This window comes from Hydra vulgaris, chromosome 03, assembly GCF_038396675.1.
Source record: "Hydra vulgaris chromosome 03, alternate assembly HydraT2T_AEP".
In the NCBI taxonomy this organism is placed as follows: domain Eukaryota; kingdom Metazoa; phylum Cnidaria; class Hydrozoa; order Anthoathecata; family Hydridae; genus Hydra; species Hydra vulgaris.
Window position 1 is genome coordinate 63,106,812 of NC_088922.1, and position 27,800 is coordinate 63,134,611.

General features: G+C 29.0%; 1 long non-coding RNA gene across 1 annotated transcript; it reads right to left on the minus strand.

The window, feature by feature from the left end:
- Positions 1–570: 570 nt before the first annotated feature.
- Positions 571–27,746, minus strand: LOC136078336 (uncharacterized). The gene is made up of 3 exons (XR_010637730.1): positions 27,466–27,746; positions 27,176–27,257; positions 571–2,543 (listed from the first exon to the last, which is right to left on the minus strand). It is a non-coding gene; the product is annotated as an uncharacterized LOC136078336 (long non-coding RNA).
- Between the last annotated feature and the right edge of the window lie 54 nt (positions 27,747–27,800).

Consider the following 27,800-nt stretch of genomic DNA (forward strand, 5'->3'; position numbering starts at 1 on the left):
ATCAATATAAAGTGAAATTGGAAATGAAATCAATTTTGATGACGTTATTAAATATTTTGCATGGAAGAAAGCATGACATAATATATAATATTATTGTATTGTATTATTATTTAATATACACATTATAAGACATAAAATCGCAGGTTATAATTATTTTGTTCTAACTCACCATTAGTTTAAACTGAGATAAATCAAGTTTAAGTTTTCCACTGCAATGCAGAAGATGTGGTAAAATTTTTTTTTATGCAATCGTTTTTCAACAGTTTGCTATATACTAAAAATAAATTACTTGCTCAAACTGCTATAACAGCCCAAAATAGCACACATTAAAATTTTGAATTTAAAGTTTGTGTTGATATTATTTTGTTTTATCTCCATTTTTTAGTGAATGCGAAAATGTAATACAAGAAATCACTTTTAAATTAGAGACTTAAAAGTAAATATAGAAACATAAAACACTTAATTGGCAAACTTAAATCGATATGGATATTTAATAAACTTACTCAATACTTAGATAGAATTCCATTGACATTTTTGAAGGAAAGGGAGTTTCAATTAAAACAAACTTAATTTTACCAAAACTTTAATATTTATAAGAAAATTACCTTTATCTAAAAAGATAAATTGAAAGTAGGCATACAAGTTTTTAATATTAATAACATGAAAACTTTGTTCAAAGTCATTAAATAACTTTTGTTAAAGTTAAAATGAACCTTACACAACATAAAACTGAATCATACAAAGCATAACTAAAGTATATAAATCGGATAATTAAAATTATATTTATTTCCAGATATAAACCTGAAAAGAAAAAACACTACTGAAATAAGGTTTTATAGAAATAAATATCTACAGCTGGCTTATATGGGTACATAGAATGTCTTTTACTTTTTCACTAGAAGTTTCAACATTATGTCGAAAACAAGACGCCAATGGAATTGATGGCTCTTCAAGATTACTTCCTGATGCTTGTGTGTTTTTTGGCACAAACAGCCGTGCCTCTTAATAAATATCTGTAAAACGAGTCTTGAAATACATATGGCTAGGAGCATTAAACCTATATACAAGTGTTTTGACATTAAAGTATGGAACCTTCTTGTAGTTCATAAGACCTGCAATTTTTGAAAAATTTTTAGTGTCGCTTTTTTACATTTTGGATGATCAATAAGAAACTCAAGTAATACTGCTGATATATGACTGTTTCTATTCTGTGGAACAAAAGAATCAAACCAAAGTATGAACTTGTTAATATTAGGAAAGTCCTTGTAAACCTTATTTAGCATTTATACCATAGCAATAGCAATATCTTTACCAGAACGACCAGGCATACCTTCATGCCATAACATACTATATGCTTTTTTGTTCAGTGAAGAATGACCTGCCAAATTATAACAGCTGAGTTTTCTTTTATAAAAAAAGTTTCCGACATTAGTTTTTGGCAAACGCAAGACATTTCGAAGGTCAATACATGCTATAGTTGTGGTCGGGTAGTTTAACTTTTGATCGTTATCTCTCCCTATTTTGGTTTCAATTTTCAATGCAATATGCTTGTTGTTATTCTTTTGGATTTGCTCTTCATTTGCATTTTCAAGAATGCAAAATTGGTATCACATAGTTCTTTTATTGGCTTCAGAAATGCAATATTAAGTTTGGTATTAAAAACATTTCAATACATACATTCCTTTGCTGGTAAAATTTCACATTGAGTACAATATGTTACTTACAACTCATAAAGCTTCCTCAAATTTAACGACCCATCAAAGTATTGTTTGCAGGAAATGCTTCGACAATAATGCGACTCAACTCGATGAAACAAGTTGATATGGTTTTCTATACTCTGTTTGGTAAGTTCAAGAACTTTTTTTTTACAATGTTTTCCCTATTTTGTTGGGGCAGAAATACCAGTTTCAAGTTTATCCTCATGATTGTACGATACCTGCCTGCAGCTGATGTCTAATGTAGATAAATAAAACTCCTTACATACACGATGCTTGACATCATCAACAAAGAAGTTGTAAGAATAAGTATATTTTCTGCTTGAATTGTTTCCTTTATTTGTCCGAGTTCTTTTTTTATCTAATCGTTCAATATTTTCACTAAAAAAGCGTTACTTTTCAATATGAGACATTCACCACAGTCCTTTTTTTTTTTTTTTTTTTAGTTTACATTATTTACATGTCGTGATTTACATGTAATATAAACATATAAACTTGGAATCTGGAAGAAGATCATATCGATCTTGTCGCCAGAACTATATAAAAATTACAATATAAATATAATACAAATATATACAAGTAGTTTATAACATAATAACAATCCAAAACATTTGAAATAATAAGTGGTTAAAATAATATCTTCAAAAATATTTCAATTATTATCCATTGAAAAAATGATATTCTTTAACTTGTTTTTAAAAACAGAAAAAGAGATTTTAGTTTTACCACCGTGTGGAGGTAATCTTTGTTGACTAGCAATTAAATGTCTTGGAACATTAGGAATTGTTATATTAGCAACAACCTTGATATTAGCATGTCGTGGAAAATCTGAAAAAAATTAAAAACAAAAAAAGTTAAACACTGTAAATAAGTAATAAAAAAATAGTTTATTCAATATACGAAACAAGCTGTTATACACTTTGAACCCTGCCAGTTACACATAAACTATATTATTACATATAAATTATGTATGTATATATACAACACAAACACAAGAGTATTCCTGAGGTTTTAACAAATACAAGTCCTAATAAAAAAATGTGCGGACTGTGCATTGTTTTTTAATAACTAAGAAAAGGTGATTAGCAAATATTAGAGAATAAATAAGAAAATAACTGTATTTTTGTTTATTTCTTCAAGACAAACTATTTTCCTCCGCCATTTTAATACTAAATAAACTCCTAAGGGATTAACTTATTTGAATAAAACTCATTTTGAATGATTGGTGGAAATACAACAAAATAACATTTATAACTAATACTATTTTGGACATAGAGCAATCGGTTACACCTGATTTGAAATTATTATTTTATTTGAGAAGTAGTACAGGTAAAAAGAAAAATTATTAAAAGAAAACCTTAAAAACTCATTTTTTTTCAAATTTGGACATAGAACAAAATAATTCTAACCTGAAGATATGTAACAGCATTTTTGTTATTTGTTAATAAATAATTCTTTGTCGTAAAATTTAAGTGTAACATTTAAATGTATTTAGGCCCGGAAATATTTTTGAACCCGACCCCGCAAAAGTTTGCCCCGATCCTAAAAAAACCGAGACTAGACATCAAGAGGTGCAAAAAATGTGTCGCAGAGTTTGGAAGAAGCATTGCTAACTCGAACAACATGTGGTACTAATGTGAAGCTTTCGCGAAATATTAGTGTTTAAAACCTTATTTGCAATAACAACATATGTTATGAAATAAAAGTTTACATTTCATGGTTGTTTACTAATAGTAGAAGTACTAATCTGAGGTAAATACCAATTAAGTAAGAGATTATAATATAATATAGACAATTTTAATTAGTAATGACAGTAATAAAATTGTAAATAAAATAAAGTAATAGTAACATCACGTATAATAATAATACTAATAACAATAATAATAATAATAATAATCTATTATAAGCCTAATATTTTAATCAAACTGTTTTTCTATTAAATAGTCGAAAAGACGGTTTGTAATAGAATCATCAACGTATTTTACCGAACAGCAATTTGGGATAGATACTAAAAGGTCGAAGGTAATAACGAGAACGTTTTTTGGTGGTAAAAAATTTGGAGAATAACGGAGGGAGGTTAACTTGTTTATGATTCCAGAAAAAAAGATAATTTAATTGATAAACAAGATCACATAATTTGAGTACTTTTGATAGAAAGTAAAGCATGGCAGAGTTAGAATTATATTGTTGAAAGCATATTATTTTTAAAGCTTTATTTTGTAGGTTAAATAATCTTAAAAAAGCATTAGACTTGTATTGTCCCCAAACCTGCCAAGCATATCTAAAATGTGGTAAAAAATTGCATGGTATATATTAAGTAGAGTTTCATAATTGACATAGTGGCGAATTTTGGCCAGCATCTCATTTGATCTACACAATTTTACTGTTAAGTTTTTAAGATTAGAGGAAAAGGATAGATCTGAGTCAATTTGGATTCCAAGATACCTTAATGAAACTACGGGAAAGATTTTTTGGCCACTTAGTCTAAAGTTTAGGTTTTTATACATTTTAGACTGACTTGATTTGAAAAGAATGAGTTCAATTTTGTTGGTATTAAGAATTGAAGAAAGTTGGATAAATCATAATTAATACGTTTGTTAACTTTTTTTAATGACTTGTTTGTTATGAGTAAGTTGGTATCGTCAGTATAATGGCAAGCTGTTAAAAATTTTAGACAAATATCGAGGTCATTAAATATAATAAGGAAAAGCAATGGTCCTAATACGGAACCTTGGGTACATTCGTGGAGCATTTTATTGGAAAAGATTTGCCATCATTGATGGAGACAAATTGCGATCTATTAAAAAGATAGGATGAAAACCATCGGAGAGTAGTACCTCGAACACCGCAGTGTTCCAATTTACTTAAGAGGATAGAGTGATCAACAGAATCAAAGACTTTCTCTTAGTCAAGAAACACTCCCTATGCAAAAAATTATTATCTAGAGCATTACTAATAGTTTCAGTTATTTGCATGAGTTGTAGTGTGTTTGTTACGAAATCCATACTGATGTTTGTTGAGACATTGGTTTTTGTCAAAAAAGCTATAAAGTCTGTTGTACATGGCTTTTTCAAATATTTTACTAATGTTAGATAGAAGAGAAATTAGTCAATAATTTGTGTCGTCCATTAGAGAACCCTTTTTATGGATAGAAATGACTTTGGCCATCTTAAAAACTTCTGGGAACAAACCTTTATTAAAAGAATTATTCAATATGGTACAGAGAAACTCGCAAATAACACGAGAAGTAAGTTTAAGAAGGTGTGTAGAGATACTATTTGGTTCTAAACTTTTACCATTTTGTAAACTATTTTTTATTAAATCAGACACTTCTTTTCAATCACTGGATTGAGAAAGAAAGAATTAGAATTAGCATTTTTTAAATAGTTTGAGAGGATGCTTGTAAAAGAAATCATTTTACTTTTGGGTGGGCGTTGTATTGTTTCATAGTGTTTGTTAAAAATGTTAACAACAGCCATTCTGTCTGAGATAGTGTTACCATTAGACTATAGAATGTAATATTTAATTGGTGTAGAGGGTTTGATGTAAATAATTTTTTTTATTCCTTTCCATATATTTTTTGTATTGTTGAGGTTTTTTTTAAAGAAGGAGATGTAGCATGACTTTTTGGAAATTCTTAATAAATTACTAATTTTATTCCTGTACAGTTTAAATTTATTGAACAGTTGAGATTTTTAGATTTCATATACTTTTTGTAGAGCTTATTTTCATTGCAATTGACTTCAGAACTCCATTAGTGGTCCAAAGTTTAGATTTGAGTTTAACTTGGTTTTTGGTCAGTTTTTTGTACGGGGCATAACGATCAAGTATTGTGTTGAATGTTTTCAAAAAGAAGTTCATTGACACATTGACATCATTACCATTTTTGATATAAAACTTCCAGTCAATATTAGAAATATCCTGAATAAATTCATTATCATTGAAGTTCTTAAATGATCGTTTGATTGTTATGAATTTTTTTCTTTTGAAAAAAATACTAGAAATGCAAACAAACTGTACCATGTAATCTGAAAATGATATTGTTTGTTTGCCAGAAATAAGATTAGGAATTCGAAAATTTAAAAAGATGTTATCAATAAATTTTTTTAGATTTACTGGTTACTCACGTTGGTTGAGTTATTGTTGGGTAAAAAGAGTAAGAACAAAGTGAGTCAAGGTAATCAGAGATAATAAGGGATACGTTGTAGTTTAGTAAGTCCATGTTAAGGTCGCCCATTAGCATAACCTGTTTATTTTCAGAACTAATTTTTTCAAGAAAAAGGATTAAAATAATTAGAAATAAATTCATTTGGGTTCATTGAAGGATGTCGGTAAATGCAGCCGATGATGATATTTTTCATAAAAGGTTTGATGATTTCAATAAAGATAGATTCTAGGTATTTGGGGGCTTATACTATAAGATCTCTTCAAACATTGTAGTTTAGATTGGATTGTAAGTATAGAAGAGCACCTCTTTTTTCAGCTTAGTAAAGCTTTGTTCAATGTTATAGCTATTTATACTTATGTTATATTGGGTTCGTTAATGTACAATTTAGATTACGAAATTTCAAATACTGTTGGGAGAATGGCAAGTGAACTTATGAGACTGCGAAGATCATCAATATGAAAGTGCAAAGAACCAATGTTTAGATGAACGTACAATCCAGAATTTGATTTTAAAGTTTTATTAAGATCAAGAATATCGTACTATTTGGAAGTGTTAGAGATTTTATTTATACCCTTAAACAAATTTTTTGAATTGTATTGGACTTCTAAAGAATTTAAGGTTCTTGTGAGTCTGACATGATATAGTTAAAGAAAAGTCCGAAAGTGTGCTAAATGGCATGTTCTAAATTATGCAGTCACTACAGTACTAGTCAGAAGAGTCTTTGAGAAGAAGGTTATACGAAAGTTTGTTGATTAAGTTGCATTTAGCATGAATCCAAGAAGAACAACAATCACATAAAATGCTTCTTTGACGATTGGTCACCGCTTTATTGCAAAACTTACAATGGTACTTAATTGCCATGTAAAAATATAAGTTAAAAACAAAGCAATAGTATATAAAATCATTATTGATTTATATCAATAAATCAATAATGAATAAATATAGTATAATGTAAAAATAAAAGGTATAATAATTAACTAGTAATCATAAAAACTATATAGTATTAAAAATTTTAAATAGTTAATTTAATAAAAAATAATATAATAGCAGATAATATGTGTATAATAAATAGACAACATTAAAAGATACAACAACTAAAAAAAAACATCAACAACAAGTTATTAACTATATTAACGAAAAACAATAATATAATACATAAAAAAATAATAATATAATAAAAGAAAATTCATAAAAAAATAATAATACAATTCAAGAAAAATATTAATAATAAAATTAGAAAGACAAAAAATTAAAATATTTTATTACAAATTAAATCGTTAAAAAATAAGTATAAAACAACCAATGTTTTTATTCTTCGTCTGTAATTTTCTTTATTTTTCATTCTTCTTTTCTTCTTTTGTTTCTTTTAATTTGTTAATTTTCTTTTTTTCTTTTTTTTTCTTTTTGTTTTTTTATTGTTTTGCGTAAGAGTTCTTTTTTTTTTTTTAAGCTCTAAATTCTGTTTATCTTTTTGTAAATTTTTTCTCTTGATTTAATTGTTTGTTTTAAATTAATTTATAAGGATATTGACTTGACTATGATTTATTGGTGATGATGATTTATTGGTGATGTTTTTAAAAACAATATTTATCTTTTAATTTGAGTTTAAATTTATTCTTTATCTTTACTTTAGCTTTTTTAATTGTTAAAAAAAAACGCGACCGCCATTTGCGAAGAATCTAGATCCATATTGTTCGCCGTAAACTAAAACTTACAAAAACTTCGCATTAATATCTTCCGTATTTCAAGTTGCTATTGCGGAAGTTGTACTAAGCAAATTCACCTTCCGTAACACATTATACAAAAAAACAAATAATAATAATTCTGTAATAACTATTTACGAAAAGAAACGTGCGAAACAAATCATTTCGAAAGAATACTTGCGAAACAGTTACTTACGGAAGAAGCGTTTCGGAATGTGCGCTTACGGAATAGACTCGAAAGCATTCATTAAACTGTTATACAAAAAAGTGTTATTACTTATTATTTAAATAAAATAGGGTTATTAAATGATTCTTCGATAGTTTTTATATATATATATATATATATATATATATATATATATATATATATATATATATATATATATATACACTGAGGCATATTCGTTTAGACGCATCAATTTTTTTCTCTTTGTCTTAATTTTTTTCTATGAATTGTCAACTGATATGCATGCAAGTTATTATCAAAATAATCGTTGTGTTGTGGGCTAATAATGTGTCTTTATTAACATAAGAGTATGTTTGATATACAAAAGTACTTTTTTTAATTGGAATATATCTATAGACGCAGTCATATTTTTGACATTAAAAGATGGAAATTAGTAATGCGTATGTCCTCCATTACACTGGATCACCTCAAAAATTCTGCCTTTCATTGACTCCATTAGTCGTTGAAGTGTAGTTTGATCCAACTCGGACCATACTTCAAGGATTTTACACTTTAACTCAGTAACAGTTTTAAATTGGTGTCCGGCTGATTTAGCGTCATAAACTTTTCTTGATAGCATTCTATACACGTTCTCGATTGGATTTAAGTCCGGGCTACAAGCTGGCCATTTGAGAACCAAGATGTTGTGGTCTTTAATTTCATTCATTTCATAGAATGCCTAGATGTGTGAATTGCAGCATTATCTTGCTGAAATATGGCATCATCGTCCATGTTTTCATCCATATAAGTTATGAGAACATCATCCAACATTTCTGTATACTTTATCGAGTTCATTTTAGATAAACCACAACATAGAGTCAATTTTCCTGAATAAGAAAATCCACCCCATAATTTAAACCATAATTTCGTTTTGTTTGTGGGTCATTTATTGCTCTTCGATCATGCCAATAACAACTGTAAGAGTCCGGACCATCTAAATTGAACTTTTTTTCATCTGAAAATTTTACGTTTTGCCACTCATGAGTCCAATGCATATGGTTTTTAGCAAACTGTAATCTAGCAACTTTATGGTGTTTTTTTAACATTGGTTTTTGGTGTGGTTTCTTCCACTTTACGTTTGGTGTTGTACGTAGAATATGTGCAACATGTTTATTGGTGACAGGCAATAATAATTTATCCTTTATTTGTGTTGCATTCAATTTATTTTTGGTTGCTTTGAAGCGAATTCGATTAATTTGCCGATTTGTTAATGCTTTGTTGCCGTTTGTTGCTTTTTTTACACCGTAATTGTCACCTTTTGCAATGTAGTTTCGTACAACATGGTTAGATCTTCCAATTTTTCTTGCTATTTCTCGTAAAGAAAGTGCTGGTGAGATTTCTGAGCCACGATATAAATTAATTTGTATTTTTTCAGCATCTGTCAAATACTTTCCTTTAGGCATTTCGTAAAATGCAATAAAAATGATACTGGCAGAGCAAAAGATCAAATTACACTAAAATTTATCAATTTATTTGTGTAAAAGTGATTAAAAATCAATAATTACCGTTATTAACCTGATTGCGTCTATAGATATATTCCAATTACAAAATGTGCTTTTGTATATCAAACATACTCTCATGTTAATAAAGACACATAGAAAAATTTTTTTTGTGGTTTTTATTAGCCCACAACACAACAATTATTTTGATAATAACTTGCAAGCATATCAGTTGACGATACATAGAAAAAATTAAGATAAAGAGAAAAAAATTAATGCGCCTAAACGAATATGCCTCAGTGTATATATATATGTAAAAGCTATTGAAGAATTATTTAACAATATTATTTTATTTAAATGATAACATTTTTTGTATAACAATTTAATGAATGCTTTCGAGTCTATTCCGTAAGCGCACATTCCGAAACGCTCCTTTCGTAAGGAACTGTTTCGCAAGTATTCTTTCGAAATGATTTTTTTCGCAAGTTTCTTTTCGTAAAGAGTACATAAGGAATAATAATAATTTATTTTTTTTGTATAATGCGTTATAAACGGAAGGTGAATTTGCGCAAGTACAACTTCCGCAATACCAACTTAAAATACGAATGATAAAAATGCGAAATTTTCGTAAGTTTTTGTTTACGGCGAACAACCCTAGTTTTAAGAGTTCTATATTTTAAAGAAGTTTTGAAAATGTTACCCTAAAATGGCGCCGAAAAAAATTGGTGAGCTTTTTTGTACATTACTAACTAAATTATTAATGTGGAAGAAATCTGCTCCCATCCTGAAGATGTAATCATAAACGAGTTTTCAAAACTCCAAAAGGAAGATATATTTAGTCTTAGATGTTTTTTCTTTACGGAGTAAAGAAAAAACATCTAAGACTATTATTCTTATAATTATTCTTTACGGAGATCCTTGAAAGTTTTGAACTAGAACAATTTTCTTCCAACATTAGTCTCGATTCTGATGACCCTTTGAAGAAAAATCTTAGAAAAAGGTATAAGGTTTCTACATGTTTGGATGATATATATCTAATGTCTATCTCCCTTGCTGAAAAACAACCTCACAAAGATTTTACTAAATTGATCAATAACTTGAAAATAATTAGCAAACAAATAACTACTCATGTTAAAGAAATAAATGTTTTGTCGAATTTAAAAGAACTCAACGACCTATAAAGATTATATATACCTATAAACATTACATTTAGATAACATCAGAATTCGGGAAGACCTTTGCTTAATGCAAGTAAAATACGACGAACTTTGTAAACCTATTACAAAAATAAAAAAAAATCAACAACAGCTGTCTCTAAACTGCGTCACTAAATCATCGGTTCTTGAAACAACTGCAGAAAACTCTTATGTTTCAAATTCAATAAACTATTGCACAACTCAAAATCAAACACAAAGTAAAACTATTCTTCACCGGAGTGAAAAATTAAAAACACTTCAGTGAAAAATTAAAAACACGTAAAACTAATGCACAAAAAGTTAAAATACAACCCAAAATGACATAATAACAAAAACAATTGAAAATAAAAATATCGATTGAGATTGTTTTAAAGAAAAAAAACATTTTGATTCGACACCGGGTACATTTATATCAAGAAAAGAACCAATCTTTGGCAATAAAATAGCTAAGCACAGAAGTTCTATTGCAGGAAGCCGCATTATTTGAGAATTTGATATATTTGTCAGAGGCGTTTGCAATTCCATTTCAGAAGATCTTATGTATGATTACTTAAAGAATGAAATAGGCTTTGAACCGATTGCTGTTAAACTCAACCGAGCAAATAAATATAATCTATCTTTCAAGTAACAATAAAAAGTTATGAAAAATACATCATCCTAAAACCTGAAGTTTGGGACAACAACATTATTGTTAAACAGTTTCAAAAGTCTAGCGAATACTTAAAAACTGTAATACCTCAAAATAATAACTATAAACCGTCAATATCGCGGTCAGTAAGAAAAAGTCAATCTGATGTCACATTGACTTTTGGACAACCAAGATGAACACATTCTTGCAATAAAAGGTTCATATGACAACAGCGTTTTTATTTTATTGGAGTTTATCTTACTTCATGTAGAAATACTTCTGAATCCTTAGAAAAATATGTCTCAACTTAGTTTGATTACCTCCATCGTTAACATAAATGAAGATAAAGGAGAATATATAATGATGTATAATTGCCGGCGATTTTCAGTCATTTCCAGAAAATATATATGATAAGGAAGCCGGAAACAATAAAACACAAAATAATATTTCTAAGCACTTGACCAATTTTCTCGAATTGAATGAGTTTTTATTTTTTGATATAATTAATGGTGCTGGTTCTTCCTATACCTATAAACATAAAACTCCGATTGGTTTACCTTACATCGATTACATTGCAGTCTTAAAAGAATCATCAATAAGCTTTACTGACTGCCATGTTATTCCTTCTTTATCTCTAAACATGAGTGATCACTTACCAATCACTAGAAATATTAATCTTCAAAATAAAGTCTATCGCCAGTTGTAAATAGTATTCTTAAGAAATATAATACAATCCCAAAGTATGCATGGAATAATAATAACTTTATTAAAATTTAAAATCAGAATCTCTCAAATTTTTTCAAAGATTGCACCTTTATTGGAGAAGAAATAGAGAAACAATCTCAAACAAAATGCGAAAAAAAAAAAATGCTGCTATTTTAGGGATGGAAAACTGTTTCCAACAAAAAGAATCAGGAATTTACTCAAAATCATGGTGGACTCCAGAAATTAAATCAAGAAGATGTTCTCTCTTTCCACTTTAAAAAATGGCAAAAAAATAACTACTGCAGATCGCAGGAATGCATTTCATTTGATAAAACAAGCTAGTTCGTAAAAATTTCCGCAAAATTGTAAAAACAGCTCATAACATAAAAATCAATAAAATCGCTGAAAATGTTGAATACCTTCGAAAAAGTAATGGAACTATATCCAAAGTAAAGTTTTGGAACAATATCCAAAGAATTAAATCAAATCAGGGCCGGATTTAGGGGAGGGCTGAGTGGGCTTCAGCCCAGGGGCCCCCACAAATTCGGGACCAACACAATTTTATGATATTTAAATTAGAACACAGAAAAAATATTTTATTTATATTTACACATATTTAATTAAATAATATTGAACTTTTTTGGACATTTAAAAATTTTTATTTTACTAACTAATAATAGATGTATTTACGTTTATTGACAATGAATGGTCTCTAAAAATCAAGATAAGATAGTTTTTGCCGTCCGCGATCGGTGTGCACCGTCGATTGTAATAATATTAGTAAATGTGATTCTAAATATACACATGTGGGTTTTCGGAAATTTAAAATACACATTACAGACTATCTGTCTGTAGATAAATTATAGTTATTTGTTCGTTGCACTTATTGCATGTCAGACGTCAGTTAACAACATTTGCATACACAATAGACAATAGTTTCAGACTTTATTTGTTTCTTAAATTATAAGTTAACCAGTGAATAGTGTTAAAATATAAAAATGGAAGAAGATTGTCATAAATTAAAGGGAATTTATATGAGTGGTGCAGATAAACGAAAATTGGCAAAAGAAAAAAAATACGGAAATAATTTCAAAAACTAGGCGAATGACAGAGTTTTTCATAACACAGCCCAACACAACTTTTTCTTCTTCTGAGGTTAGTTCAAAGTTTTACAATTACTATACAAAGAATAAATATTACTTTTAATAATATATATTTTTTATTTTTTATATTTAATAGCATATAATAATAAAATATATGCAGGTTAGGTAGTTTAAATAATAAATATTACAATTAATATTTTTTTCATGTTTACATACTATACTATACTATACTTATCTCTTCAAATTTACCTTATAAAATCGAAAAATATTATACGTATATTGGCCACTTAGGTATATATTAATTAAAAAAAATAAAAATTGAAAATCAAACGCATTAATATTATAAATATAAATTTTAAAAAGTCTTATCAGTTCAATTTCCATTAGGTACAAATTTTAAATATTTTTTTTATTTCAGTCATATCAAATTGCTCTACCGCCTCAACTAGTAACTATCGCCGAAAACCCTTCACCTCAAAATATTGTTGAAGAAACAAATGAAAGCTTAAATTTAGATATAGGATTATGGCCTGATAATATGACAGGATTAATAGATTATTGGGCAAAAGTAGGAAGTTCAAATTTACAAAATTGTAATGAAGAATTATTTATACAAAAATCAAAAAAACAGTTTGATGTGAAGTTTACTCGTAAATGTAATAAATCATTGTTTGAGCGAAAAACTGCTAACTGAGAAATAATTAAGCGTTCATGGTTATGTTTTTCACCATTCAATGGTAGCATTTTTTGTTTTGTTTGTAAATTAATATCCAAAACAAGCAGTCAATTTACTGATGATGGTTTCTGTGACTGGAAGCATGCAGATAATCAATTAATAAGTCATGAAACTTCCAAAGATCATTTAAATTCTGTGATAAATTTAGCTGTTCGTTCAAAAGAATTAGGCCGTATTAACAATGAACTTATAAAACAAAAGTGAAGATGTAAAGAGTTACTGGCGTAATATAATCAAGAGACTCGTAAGTGTTATAAGATTTATATGTGAACGAGGTTTAGCATTACGTGGTAAAAATGAAATTGTCGGTTCGTCTAAAAATGGTAACTATCTTGGAATTCTAGAGCTATTAGCTGAGTATGATAATTTTCTTAAACAGCATATTGAAAATTATGCAAATCGTGGAAGTGGGCACACTAACTATTTATCTTCTACTATCTGTGAAGAATTAATACAAACAATGGGAAATAATGTTTTGAATGAAATAATTTCTCGTATAAAATTATCTAAATATTTTTCAATTTCATTAGATTCAACACCTGATAAAGGTCATATAGATCAATTAACATTAGTTTTTAGATATATTGAAAAAGATACACCAGTGGAAAGATTTTTTGTATTTATGCCAAACCAAGGCCATAAAGCTCAAGATATGTATGATGGTTTAATAAACTTTTTAAATAAATATGACTAAAACATAAAAAATTGTTGAGGCCAATCGTATGATAATGCTTCTGCAATGAGTGGAAATATAATGGTCTCCAATCAAAAATTCTGAAAAATAATAAACTAGCTTCCTGGATTCCATGTGCTACACATTCTCTAAATTTGGTAGGAAAAGCAGCAGCCGAGTGCTGTACTGCTGCTGTTGAATTTTTTGACTTTTTAGAGCAGTTATATGTATAATTTACGGCATCAACAAAACGTTGTGAACTACTGGTTAAAGCTCTAAGTTTAGAAAATACCAAAACCCGTATCCATGTACCACAACAAGTAAATACTACACGCTGGTCATTTAGATCTGATGCAACAAAAGCTCTTATACTAGGCTATAAACAATTTAAAAGTACTTTAATTCAAATAGCTGATGACTTTAAACAAACAACAAAAACGCGTTGCGATGCTAATTGTTTATAAAACAAATTGTGCACACTTGAAACTGGAATTTACACGGTTTTTTGGAATAATATCCTTGAAAGAGTAGATAAAACTAATAAATTACTGCAAGATGCGACATTAGACCTTAATACTGCAATATCTGTTATTAAGTCTTTAAAGAATTTTGTTTAAGCTATACGTGATAACTTTGATCAATATGAAAAACAAGGAGCAGAAATTTTGAAAACAACAGATTATTTGAAACACCGTAAACGGCAAAGAAATATCCGTTTAAATCCAATAGATTTTTATGAAACACCCGAGGTAGATTTAACTTCTCAAAAATTCAAAATTCAAAATTTTTTACCTGTAATTGATACGTTTATTTCTAACTTGGATAAACGATTGTCTGCTTATGAATTGGTATACCAACAATTTGGCATTCTTCGAAAAATAGAACAACTAAGTAACCAAGAAATTGAAAATGAAGCAATTAAACATGTTAAAATTTACCAGGATGATATTGATGAACACTTAGGAAACGAACTTATTCAATTTAAAGAATTTAATAAACATTTTAAAGATGAAAGCAGTGAATTTCACAATATTAGTCAAGAACATTTAATGTATAAAATATTAATTAATAAGGAAGTAAAAGATTGTTTTCCTAATGTTGAAATAGTTCTTCGTATTTATCTTGTTATTATGATTATAAATAGCAGTAGTGAAAGATCATTCTCTAATTTAAAGCACATAAAAAATAGATTGCGTACTTCTATGGACGGAGACAGGCTCAATCAACTAGCGATAATGAGCTCTGAGTCTGATATTTTAAGAAAACTTGATTTTCAAAAAGTTATTGATAAGTTTGTACAAATAAAATTAAGAAAAGTTTACGGCATTTAATTTTAATTACTTGACATTATTATTTTTATTTTTATTTATTATTTTTCATTTAATTACTTACACTGAATATTATGATAATATTACTTAATATACTAGTTACAGTAACTAGTATATTAAGTAATATCATCATAATATCGAGTATAACTAGTAACTAGTTATACTCGAATTGATTGTTTTTATAATTATTTATTATTAAATAGTAGTTAATTGTTACTAGTGTTACTACTACTAAACATAATAATAAATATTATTCAATAAGTAAAAAAATATATTTCCTTATTTATTTATAAGGGGCCTCCACAGTATAATCCGCCCAGCGGCCACCACATACCTAAATTCGCCCCTGAATCAAATCCAAACACTTTTATTTTCACCATCAATAAAAAACAAGACAAAAAAGAAATTGTAGAAGAATTTAGAGAAAACTTTAGTACTATTCTCAATAATTCCACAATTACCAACAACAATTGCAAACACCGTCATATTTCACAACTCATAGATGAGCCTAATAAAATACTCGTACCAACTTCTGACACCGTAACTTCTTAAGCTTAGATCTAAAAGATTGCAAGATTCCTGCGAATTTACTGCAGAAAATCTTAAATACTCCTATAACAACAAACTACTTACATGGCTTGCAAAGTTTTATAACAATATCTTTAATAATGGAGCGGTGCCAGAGTACTTATCAACATCCATCATTGTTCCAATAGTAAAATCCTATAAAAAATCTCTTGATAATCCTGATAACTATCGTGGAATTAGTATCATGTCAATTTTGACAAAGCTCTTTGAATATATTATTATAGGAAAATGTCCGGAAATATCAAATAGTCACTCTCATCAATTTGGCTTCAAGCACAATAGCTCCACTCGTCTTGCAGAATTCCTTTTAAGTGAAACAGCAAAATATTACAATACTAATAACTCATCAATATATATTTGTAGTTTAGATGCAAATAAGGCTTTTGATAGCTGTAACTTGGATTTATTGTTTGAACAACAAATCCCAGTTACAGCTATCAAAAGCCTTATTTGGCTTTCGATAGCTGTAACTGCCTTATTTGCAACAAAAAGTTACCGCTCTCACTAGTTCGCGCACTACAATCACTATACTTATCGGGTCTGCTAATATATCGTACCTTGAGCATAAATCAAATTATTCCCGTTTATCTCAAGGCGTGCAACAAGGATCAATTTTATCACCACATTTATATAATATACACTCAAAGCATATTAAATCAAATTGTTCCAGATTGCAAAGTTGGAACAATAGTAAGTGGTATGTACACTGGTATTATTGCCTATGCAGACCATATTATCCTACAATGTCCTACTCTTTCTGGTCTACGAGAATCGGTTTATAAAGTTCAATCACAATATCAAAAGTTTAAATACAAAAAACACAATTCAAATAAAGGGCTCTTCCATACATCTCAATAATAAACTGAAACACCTCGGATTCCTTTGGGATAATCAAATCTTTTAAAGCTGTTGATTTTATCAATATAGCTTTCATCCAGTGCATTGCCAAAGCAAGCTGTCAAAACAGAATCAAATTTCATGAATGTGTCAACGATGGGAAATGTTTCAAAAGCGCAATTGTTCTCAGCCAGATGTTTTTGCAATACATCAATGTTTTTTAAAAGTTTGTGACACTTATTCCCAGCAAGTTGACCTCCATGAAAAGGCTGACATTTGATGTGAAGAGCTGATGGCCTCTCATCAGCCTTTGATCAGCGGTCCTTGAGTGCTTTGTAGATAAAGTTCCGTTGGAGGAATAACGTCTAAGACAAGCATTCCATCTTCCACAGAGATAAGGGGATCATGAATGACATTTTTGAACTGTTTTGCATTTTTTAAGATCCTTGCCAGCATTTTCAAAGGCTTTGAAACACTTCCGTAATGTTCCAAAAGTGCAAAGATTGCCTTTGAAGGACAGATTCTTGGATTACACCATGTGCATGGATGGGTACTAGCATGTGACTGCAGTCCACACAGGATGTTAGCTACTTTTGTGTCATATAAAACAAAGTATTTCACATTGTTTAGTGGAATTAGGTTCAGGATTGTTCTCATATTTTCATAATTTTCTAGAACATCTTCAGCAATGGCTACAAGAAACTGACGTTTAACACTACTGTCTTTCCAAAGCTGAGAAGTTGATAACTTTCTTTTAGGTGGACAGAGTGGTTGAGATGATAGATCCTCCTGGATTCCAAGGATGATTTTAAGAAAACCGCCACCTCCATCTATTCCAAGTTTTACTATACGATCAGTAAAAACTTGTCTTCTCTTCAAAATTTCATCTGTAAATGCTGAGAGTTCTTTGCAGTGGACCACTGTTTGATGACTGTTTTTATTCTGATCAGGATGGACATCAATTGTTGTTTTGGTGAAGTGATTAGAAAGCTGCTTACCAAGTTGGTCTAAACTATTTTGGATTTTGACTCTTGATTGAGAGTTGTACCAAGTTTTTTAATTCCTCTATTTGAAAATCCTGTGTTAGAATGCACATGTACTAAATCTTGGGCAGTCAACTCAGATTCTTTTTTGAAGAGTTCCTTTTGACATGCAGGGCCTAAAAACGTAGTAGAAGTGAGAAAAATGAAATTGTCTATTCTATGTAGAATTATCTACTTTTCATCAATTTGGTACAAAGGTAAGTATTATTGTATTCCTTTAAACAAAGGCTTGTCCATGGGAAGTTGATAAAAAATCATAATTTTAGTTTTTTGTTTAAATTCATAAGTAGATTTACTGCGAGTGTGTGGAAACAATGAGGCAATTACAGTCCTGGCCTTTTGTTGAGGAACGGGTTTCAATTTGGTCAAAATTAAAAAGACTTGGAAGTTTCACATTTTCGCCATTGTGCCTTTTTTGAAGGTTAACTCTGCAGCAATCACAAACTCCCAAGGGAACCCTTTGATCGGCAAAATCAATTTTATCAAAAAATGTTACTTTGACTTGCTCAATCAAGAAGGAGTTTAAAACTCTTTCATACTTTCTCATACAATGAAAAAAAACAGTTTCTCTGCAATCATCATGGGATTTAGCTGAGTTTGGCATTTTTAATGAAATAACTTGATTTGACACAATTCACATACCAAAGCAACTAAGGGTCAATGCCTTTTCCCAAAAAAAGAGAAAAAAACATTTTGCCAGATTGCCACCCTTATTATGACATTGTGCAAACTACAAATTTAGCATTTTTAGCTTAATTCAAAAAGCATTATTTCCACCCTGTTATAATTACTTATAGGGGAAAGGCGCCTATGATGGCATACCGGTCATATTTTCATAAATATTGGTAATGGCAAAAAAGTGATTAGACCAACATGTTTATACTGACTTTACATTAATTTTATTAAAAATACGTGCACAAATTTTGCTTTTATAATCAACAAAAATCAATATTGGGATGTGCTGTTGTATTTTTAATCCCTTTAAATAATTAAGATTGTGACTTTATTATCAACTGTGCAAGAATGAAGTTTTCATGCATTTCAATTTCCAAGTTTTGCGCATTTGGTAGAATACTTATTTTAATTTTATCTTTTGAATAAGGCAGACATAGCTTGTTTAAATGAAAATGATGACTTCTTCTATGATGGCATACTGACAATTTAGGTGTGTTGCAATACTGACGAGTTGAGAAAACCTTTTTTCTTTCATAAAAACAACATATTTGTTTGTGAAGTAAAAAGGAATTTTTACTTCACTAAAAAATTTTTGGTTCAAAAAACACATAAAACGCAATATCTCTTATGCGTATGCGCGAAATTCTACACTGCTGCTTTATAGCACGACAGGGTTAATTAGGATGATTACGCGTAATTTCTGGCATTTCTGAGGGAAAACTCTAAGGTCAAATGAAATTGTCAAGAATAATGAAGCATCAAATTTAAGTATGTCATGATAGGCGCCTTTCCCCTACTTTGAACTTACAAATGAGGTGTTTAGAAATATGCATTGAAAATTTAGGATCTTTCAATATTAACATTCTTATACTAGATTTTTTAGGAATGAGTGAAAATCTTAATAAAAAGAAAGATTTTTCCAAACTTTTAAACACAATAACATAAAAGTTAATTTCCAAACAATCAAATATGCTATATATAGAAACATCAGTTTAGAATGATTCAAAATCAATTTTCTTTCTCGGACAAAATCGTTTGATTTTATTTTTTGCATTTTTTGGGAGCATTGTATTTTAATCCCCCCAAAGGGTTTGTTCATCAAGTACGCTTCATCAAGTACGCTTCATCAAGTACGCTTCATCAAGTACGCTTCATCAAGTACGCTTCATCAAGTACGCTTGCAGGAAGCACTTATTATACATTTTATTATTTAAAATATTATCAAAAATTTACTGAAAAAGAATGAAGTAATCTGACGCCAATAATAAAAGATGATCTGGTTAATCAACAAAATCAGAGCTAGAATGTTCAGTAGAAATAGCAACAGTTATAATCCCATTTGTAACAATAATATTTATTAAAAAAACACACACACATTACTAGAAATTTGTATAATTTGTTAAAAGGCAAAAAACTAAGTGAACAAGGTAAAATTGTCTCATATGATATACCTATATAATGTAAATATATATATGTATATATATATATATATATATATATATATATATATATATATATATATATATATATATATATATATATATATATATATATATATATGTATATATATATATATATATATATATATATATATATATATATATATATATATATATATAAATAAATATTTTAGTACAAGTTTTTAATCCAAAATATAGAAAGGCATTCTGCTTTGTTCTTCCAAATAGTTAAACGTTTGGTTTTGCATTTATTATTATCATTCATTATCATCATTTTTGCATACATCTTTTTGTCCGTTCCACAAGCTTGCATTTCTTGGTCTCTTTCTTCCTTTTTTTTTGAATTAAAGTTTTTTCTTTGCTTTAATCTCGAATGGTGTACACTTCTTGAAGTTTGAAGCGAAAATAGTTCTCTTAACTTGGCAAAGGCATACCTTTTTTTTCCCATTAGGTTTCATTTTTTGTACCAGCTGATTGCAACACCATTCAATTATATCTCTAAGATATCATTGATAATAGATTTATCAACACACTCCATCTTCTCTCCTCTAATTCCTTTATTCCTACATTTTTTGTTCATTTATATTTATTAACCAATAGTATTTATAAAAAATATTTAACCAAAAATTTTTTCTACTCAACAATCAAAAAATAAACTTTAATACAAATACATCTTTTATGAACTCATTGCTTTCAAACTGTACAAACAATAAAGTTTGCTCCAGCTCCTATGCCCTATATCGTAAACCCTTTTGCTTCAATCCCATCTTTCTAATACTAAATTCTTGGTATTCTTTGTTGCAGTCATCCTGTTGTAAAATGTTAATTATAATAGTCAATAAATTTAATAATATGTATTATTCAAATTAGAAAATTATTAAATTACAAATTTTCTAGCCCAAAAGGTTTAATGATTTTCCAAAGTTAAGCTCCGAGTTAGTGGGCAACAGACATATTTGATTGTTGTCAATTTTATTGACTTCAGAACATCAACAATCAAATATGTCTGTTGTTTCAATAAATATTAATAATGAAAAATTTTTAAGTTTAAGAAAAATAATAGTGATAAATAATCAGTGACTCGTGATTATATATGTAATCCTTTTAAAAGATTAGCAGTATAATGGTTGGTGAAGATTATTAAACACAGTAAGAATATTGTGAGAAAATATTGACTAAAACTAATTAAAATTTTATATATATTAAAATATAAACATAATGTGATGTGTAAATTTAACACTAACATTTTAATTTAATATTTTTTTACAGCTCATATTGATATGTATACTAGATAGAAAGATATACAATATACTAGATTAATGAAGAGGTGCTCAAAGATGCAGTTTTAACAAAGGTTTAAATGCTTTTAATTTGCGTGACACAGACGATACATGATTTAAAATTCTTTTATATGCTTTCCGATAAAAATGTAATTTTAATGGTTATTTAATTTGAAATAGATAAATGAAGTTATATGATTTATCTTTTATATGTTGAGCAATTTAAAAGTAGTTTTGCTGTATTTGATTTGGTTCTCGAAAGGGTTAAACCTAATGTTTCTGCATGTAAACCATAACTAAAATCCTGCGGGTTTACGAAGAATTTCTCATATAGATTCTAGCTGCAAACCTATATGACATACTTACAGTTTTATAGTACGGTATTTTGTTGGAACCTATACAGAATACCCTGCAGGCTAACCCATATGAGTTCCAGATTAAAACCACTGCCAAATTAGACAGGATTCCAAATGGATTCCAGTTAACGACCCAAAAAGTACCTGTATCAATATCGGCTGGGTATGGATTTAGTAATACTTTATGTAGTCATAAAATGGTTGCTAAGCTCTTTTTTTTAGAAGATTTGTTTTATATATGTATAGTGTTTCTGTAGTGATGAGAAAGTTTGATCAAAATATCACTTCAGTTTTGAATATTTTGTGTTGCCTTGTGATACGCTGAGATGAAAATTGTTAGGTGGCCAAAATAAAAAGTAGGAACTTAGAATATAGGCAGTATATGCCTTAGCTAAATAATGTTTTTGTTATTATTCATTAATAACATATGGTTTTGAAATAAATAATGAAAAAATTCTATAAAATGTTATAAAAATAGTTTGTGCAACATCTAAGTGTTGCGGAAACAAAAGAAGCAGAATTACATTTTTTAAGATACCAAGCAATGAAACAATGAACGAAATACAACTGAAAGAGTGATTTGATGACTGATGAGTGCATTATGCAACCGTGTGAGTGATTAAGGTTGATTAGTGATTATGACAAACACAAAGCAGACTTAATACAAGACTTGTATTACAATAAATCAAATTCTTTTAGCTAATAGTTTTAAACTTTTATGCTTGTAATTAATTTAAAACCCTTATTTATAGAGAATCAGATTGTAAAATGTTACTGTACTACCTAAATCAACTGTAAATTGATAAAGTCGATATTTTTTACACGATAACAACACGTTATTATGATACTTTCCTTTAATACTTAAACAATAATTTTTTTTTGTCTTTAAATCATTTGAAATTAAAAATCTAATGACATTATAGAAAAAAAATAATTTTTTTTACTTAGTAAACACAACAAATCGAAAAAAATCAATAGATCGTTTTGATGGTTTTTTGAAGCTAGATAAGTCAAGAACTGCAAGTCTTTGAATTGAGAAATTTAGTACACGAATAGGGTTTGTCTACTGCTTGGAACACATCGAGCCGTAATAGCCTATGAGAAGTAAGGAAGATTTAACTAGTAAGATCAAAAAATTAAAGCTTACCTAGAATAAGTAGGTACACATATTACTTTTTATAGTACATCTGTCTACAACTGTCTAAGTACAGTCTTTCTGAGTAAAATCCCATTAGTGAGTATAATAAATAATTTATTATATGCAAGTACAATTGTTGGCGATGAAGTTTAGAAAGGTATATCATTGCAGTTATCGTCGCTATCATCATTCCGTATGTGGGGTTGCAAGTTGAGATACCTACTTGAGTTAAAATGTATATCAAAGTAGAACCACCGGTGTCCGTTTCTTTCCAAATTATTGGGTAGCCATTTCAATTGCTGAATTTTCTTATTGAATTTGCCCCGATCCCTTCTGAACCCCAATATTAGGAATTTAAATATAAGGAATGGAAGTTTGAATGTATCCACATCCGTTGTAATGTTATTCCAGAATATCAGCTGGGTAGATGATGGCCATGCATGGATTGGATAGAAGCATATCCCATTTATTTGGTCATAGATACGTTGTCTTTCTACCATGATACATACATACGGCGTCGCCATTCCTTCCTAGGTGGCTTGATTAAGATATGACGTCATTATGTGTGGCTTCTGGTGAGATATAGTGTAAGTATCAGAAAAATAGAATTGGTTAGGACTTGCAGCTCTCTTCTTAAGTCATCATTGTGTCAAATGAGCCTATTAAATCTCAGTGTCTGTCCATAAATGAGGCCAAGTTTCTGGTATCTCGGGTGGTTTAATACAAAATGTATAAGGTTCATGGTGTCCGTTGGCTTCCCGTTCAGCTTAGTATGTAATATTCCCCTCGGACCCTTTGAGATGGTCAGATCAATTTTTAGAATTTCTATAAACTTTTGGAACTTATAGTCTATAGAAATTCCATAGAATTCCATAGAATTTTATAGAACCATTATTAATTTCTGTAGAAATTCCTATTGAACTTTTTTTTCTACTTTTTATTTTATAGAAAAAAAAGTTTTACAGCAATTTCTATAGAAATTAATTGACATCCTATTGAAATTCTATAGACCATATGTTCCAAAAGTTTATAGAAATTCTATAGAACTTTTTTTCCTGGGTGGGTTGAGCAAGGTGAATGTTTACAAGTGAATTTTATGCTGTTGTGTAGACCATTCATAAAGATCTGAGCATTTTCCAATTCTTCCGCTCTGCCATATAAAATGAAAAAGATATCATCAATGAATCTTTTATAGAATACAATCTTGTCCGAGTTCATAACTTCTACATCTAAAATTCCAATGAAAAGATTGGCATATGGTGGGGCTATTCTCGAACTCGTGGCTGTGTCATATTTCTGGTGGAAGTATTGTTCGCCAAACTGAAAGGTGCTATTTTCCAGGATGGTACGGATCATGATAATGAAGTAGGCTGTGGGTGGGATGGGTGGTTGATCGGTTGGGAATTCGTGGTTGGGATTTTGTTTAAGATAATTTCTCACCGCCTTAATACCATCTTCATGCGCAATATTGGTGTACAGTGAGGTGACATCCGCTGTGACCATTAGATAATCCTCCGTAGACATATGTTGTTGTTTAAGAAGTTGTATTAGGTGAGTGCTGTCCCTAAGATAGGCTGGTAGTGTTGTAGCTATACTCTGTAAGTATTTAGATGTATATTTTGAGAATTTATCAGTTGGGCCACCACACCCAGAGACAATGGGTCTCATTGGTAAGCCAGCCTTGTGTACCTTTGGAAGGCCACAAAATAAGGGAGTCCGACAGTTGTCATAAGGTTTAAGATAATCGGCAAATGACTCCTTGATATTGTGTCGTATCTTCAAGAGGTCAACTAAATCATGTATTTCATTAATGACACTTGCCATAGGGTTGTGCTCCAGCAGTTCATATGTTACATGGTCCTCCAGTAGGTCCCATATTATCTTTTCATAATCTCCCCTATCCATAATGCGTATCCTCCTCCCTTGTCAGCTTCCTTTATAAGGATATTCCGATTTTTCTCCAAACGTTTAATTGCCCTTCGTCCACCCTGGCCCAGATTTGGTCTATCTTTCTCTGTCCAGTCATTTAAGATTTGTGTAACTTTCTCACAATTTTAATAACGCATTGTAAACATTGTTGGACCTGCTCTTGCAGCCAACCTCCAACCTTTATCACATAGTTGCAATGTTGCTTCTCATTCTCTTTTTTGCAAATACTTTAATAGGCACTGCTTTAAAGAGCTAGCGTCTCTTGTATCATCTACTAAATTTCATTCTTTTGTTTCTCATCATTAAATTATTACTCATTTTTTACTGTGACTGCTCCTAAGTGCTCCAAAAATGTTTTTTATTCAAACATCAGTTCTTTAGAATTTGTTTCCTTCACATTGATATCTTGATTTACATAATTTGGAATCATTAAAGTCGTCTGTCAATTGTTATCTTCAATATATTAATCTTTTCTTTTCCAGTAACTTCTAACTCGAATAGTGGTTGCTTGTAGTCTTGCTGGAAGCAAAAATGTTGAAAAAAAAATTAATAAAAATAGCGTTGATGTTTATCAGACGGGATAAACTGGTGCTGAGCCTCTTAATAGTCTAAAACTTTGAACAACAAAATTGTTAATTGAAAATTGATACAGCAATATAGATTATTTTTCTATAATAACAAAATCATTAACTTTAAACAATGTATTTGTGAAAGATTTTACTAAAGTTAGCCGGAAGCATGCTCTATTTTAAATATAAATAGTAAAACTTGGTGTTTGTTAAGTCAATACGCTTTTAAGGTTTCAAGTTCCCACAAAAAAAAGTTTACAATGAACAGTTCTCTGTAAATGGAAAATGAAACTTCAGGCATTTTTTACTTGCTATAAAGTTTTTTTTACTTACTATGACTAGTACTGTCCCATATTACAGTAATAAAACAATATTACAGTTATAAACAATGAACAAAAAAAAAAGGTTTATTTTTTTCAAAGATCCAGTTTTAGGAATCGGTTTAGTTTTATATAATATAGAAATATTTCTTGAGTTTTCTCTTTTAATATACTTTATATGAGGTTCAAATGAAAAATTTCATCTATAATCACTGCTAGAAAAGCAACAGTTGATCCTCTTTTATTAATAGTTGTATTTATTAGGAGACTGGGTAATTTTAAAGGCAAATCATAACCTTTCAAGGTTTGTAAAAAAAAAGCTAATTTAGTTTTTCTTCATTTAATGAAAGTCTAATACAGGTAAACAACTCATTTATTTAAACCAATTCTTCGCCAAATATATTAAAAAGAGATTTTATAAACAACCAAGTAAGTATTGTTGTTAATTTGAAGTTAACACAAGGTAAAGTTGTGTCATGTTAACTCAGGTGACTTTTTTTCATGCCGATAATACAAACTATTCCCCTACTGCGTTTTTATTAAATTTGGTGTTTTAACTTTGATAACTTTAAAATGTTAAATTTTATTGAGACACTGCCTTTCCATAAAAAGTATAGAGATTCAAACTAAATTTACATTTTTACAAATTACAACACCTCATTTAACAATCATGTACACATTAGATAAAATCAGGGATGCAGAGTACCAAAAAGGACTACGGATTTGAAAGTCACAAAAAGATTACGTTATCCTAGTTTTTGGTATACAGGAGCACTAAAAATATAAATAAGTTTATGGACTACTAACAGGTAAAAAATTAAGACTATTAGGTTAGAGGAACAATCGTTTTATTAGCCCAGAATTCATAGGTATTATGGCGGCAAGGACTCCTGGCTTATAAACAATAAGTTTCAAGTCATCAAATCTCATGAAATTATTATAGCAGATAATAAGTCAATAAACATGTTTAGAGCTTCTGGACACTACAGACTTGGAAAAAGTAGATACAAAAAGCTGGAGTCTTTTTAAGACTTCGCATCCCTGGATAAAATACATTTCATACTATTATAAAAACACATTTATATAAAAACATTTATAAAACAACTATATATATCACTACATACACGTATTTATCAAACTACATATATCATCTTATACACATATTTATCAAAAACTTTTTAACTTGAGCATATGATAAACATATAAGCAAACCTTTAACAGCTATAAAACGACATTTATTAGCATTTAATATTTTTAATGTAACAAAGAATGCAGACTACAATTTACAACATTGTAATGAAAAAGATGAAACCATTAAAGAACAAAACTATAAATTTCAAATAAATACATATTCAGATACCTTAAAATGAAGCATAACACAACATTCTTTTGACAAATTCCAGAAGAATTTTTTTTTATTTTTCTATTCCTTATTATTTTTCCTAAGAATATAAAATATACATATAGATATAGAGCAATATAAAATAGATTGAAATAAACGCAAACTTATGTATATAAACTTACATGAACACAAACAACAATCTTATTCTATTTAACTTTCATATTAAACACATAAATAAATTTTATACTCATTATTCTTTCTACAAAAAATAATCTTAATCTATAAATAAGAAAATGAATTGAACTTACTAAAAAAGCCATCAGCTCCTCTTAATTGCTCCAGAAAATAAAAGAATACTTGCTTAAAATGTTCTGAAAAGACTAACGACAAAACTGAAACAGTTTACTTAAACAGAAATTTTAGTTATAAACTTCTTCTAAAAAATGACAACAGGCTATAAAAATTAGAAAAATAAAAACAACCAACAACAAACAAACGATTATTTGAATTTTCTATTTTAAACAATGAATAACATCAATTCTTTTCGAAAATAATAATATATCAGCTCTAATTTGTTTGCTTGCTTGCTTGCGAAAGACCGCATGGAATATATAACCGTGCATTCAAAAGTCTAGAAACTTCT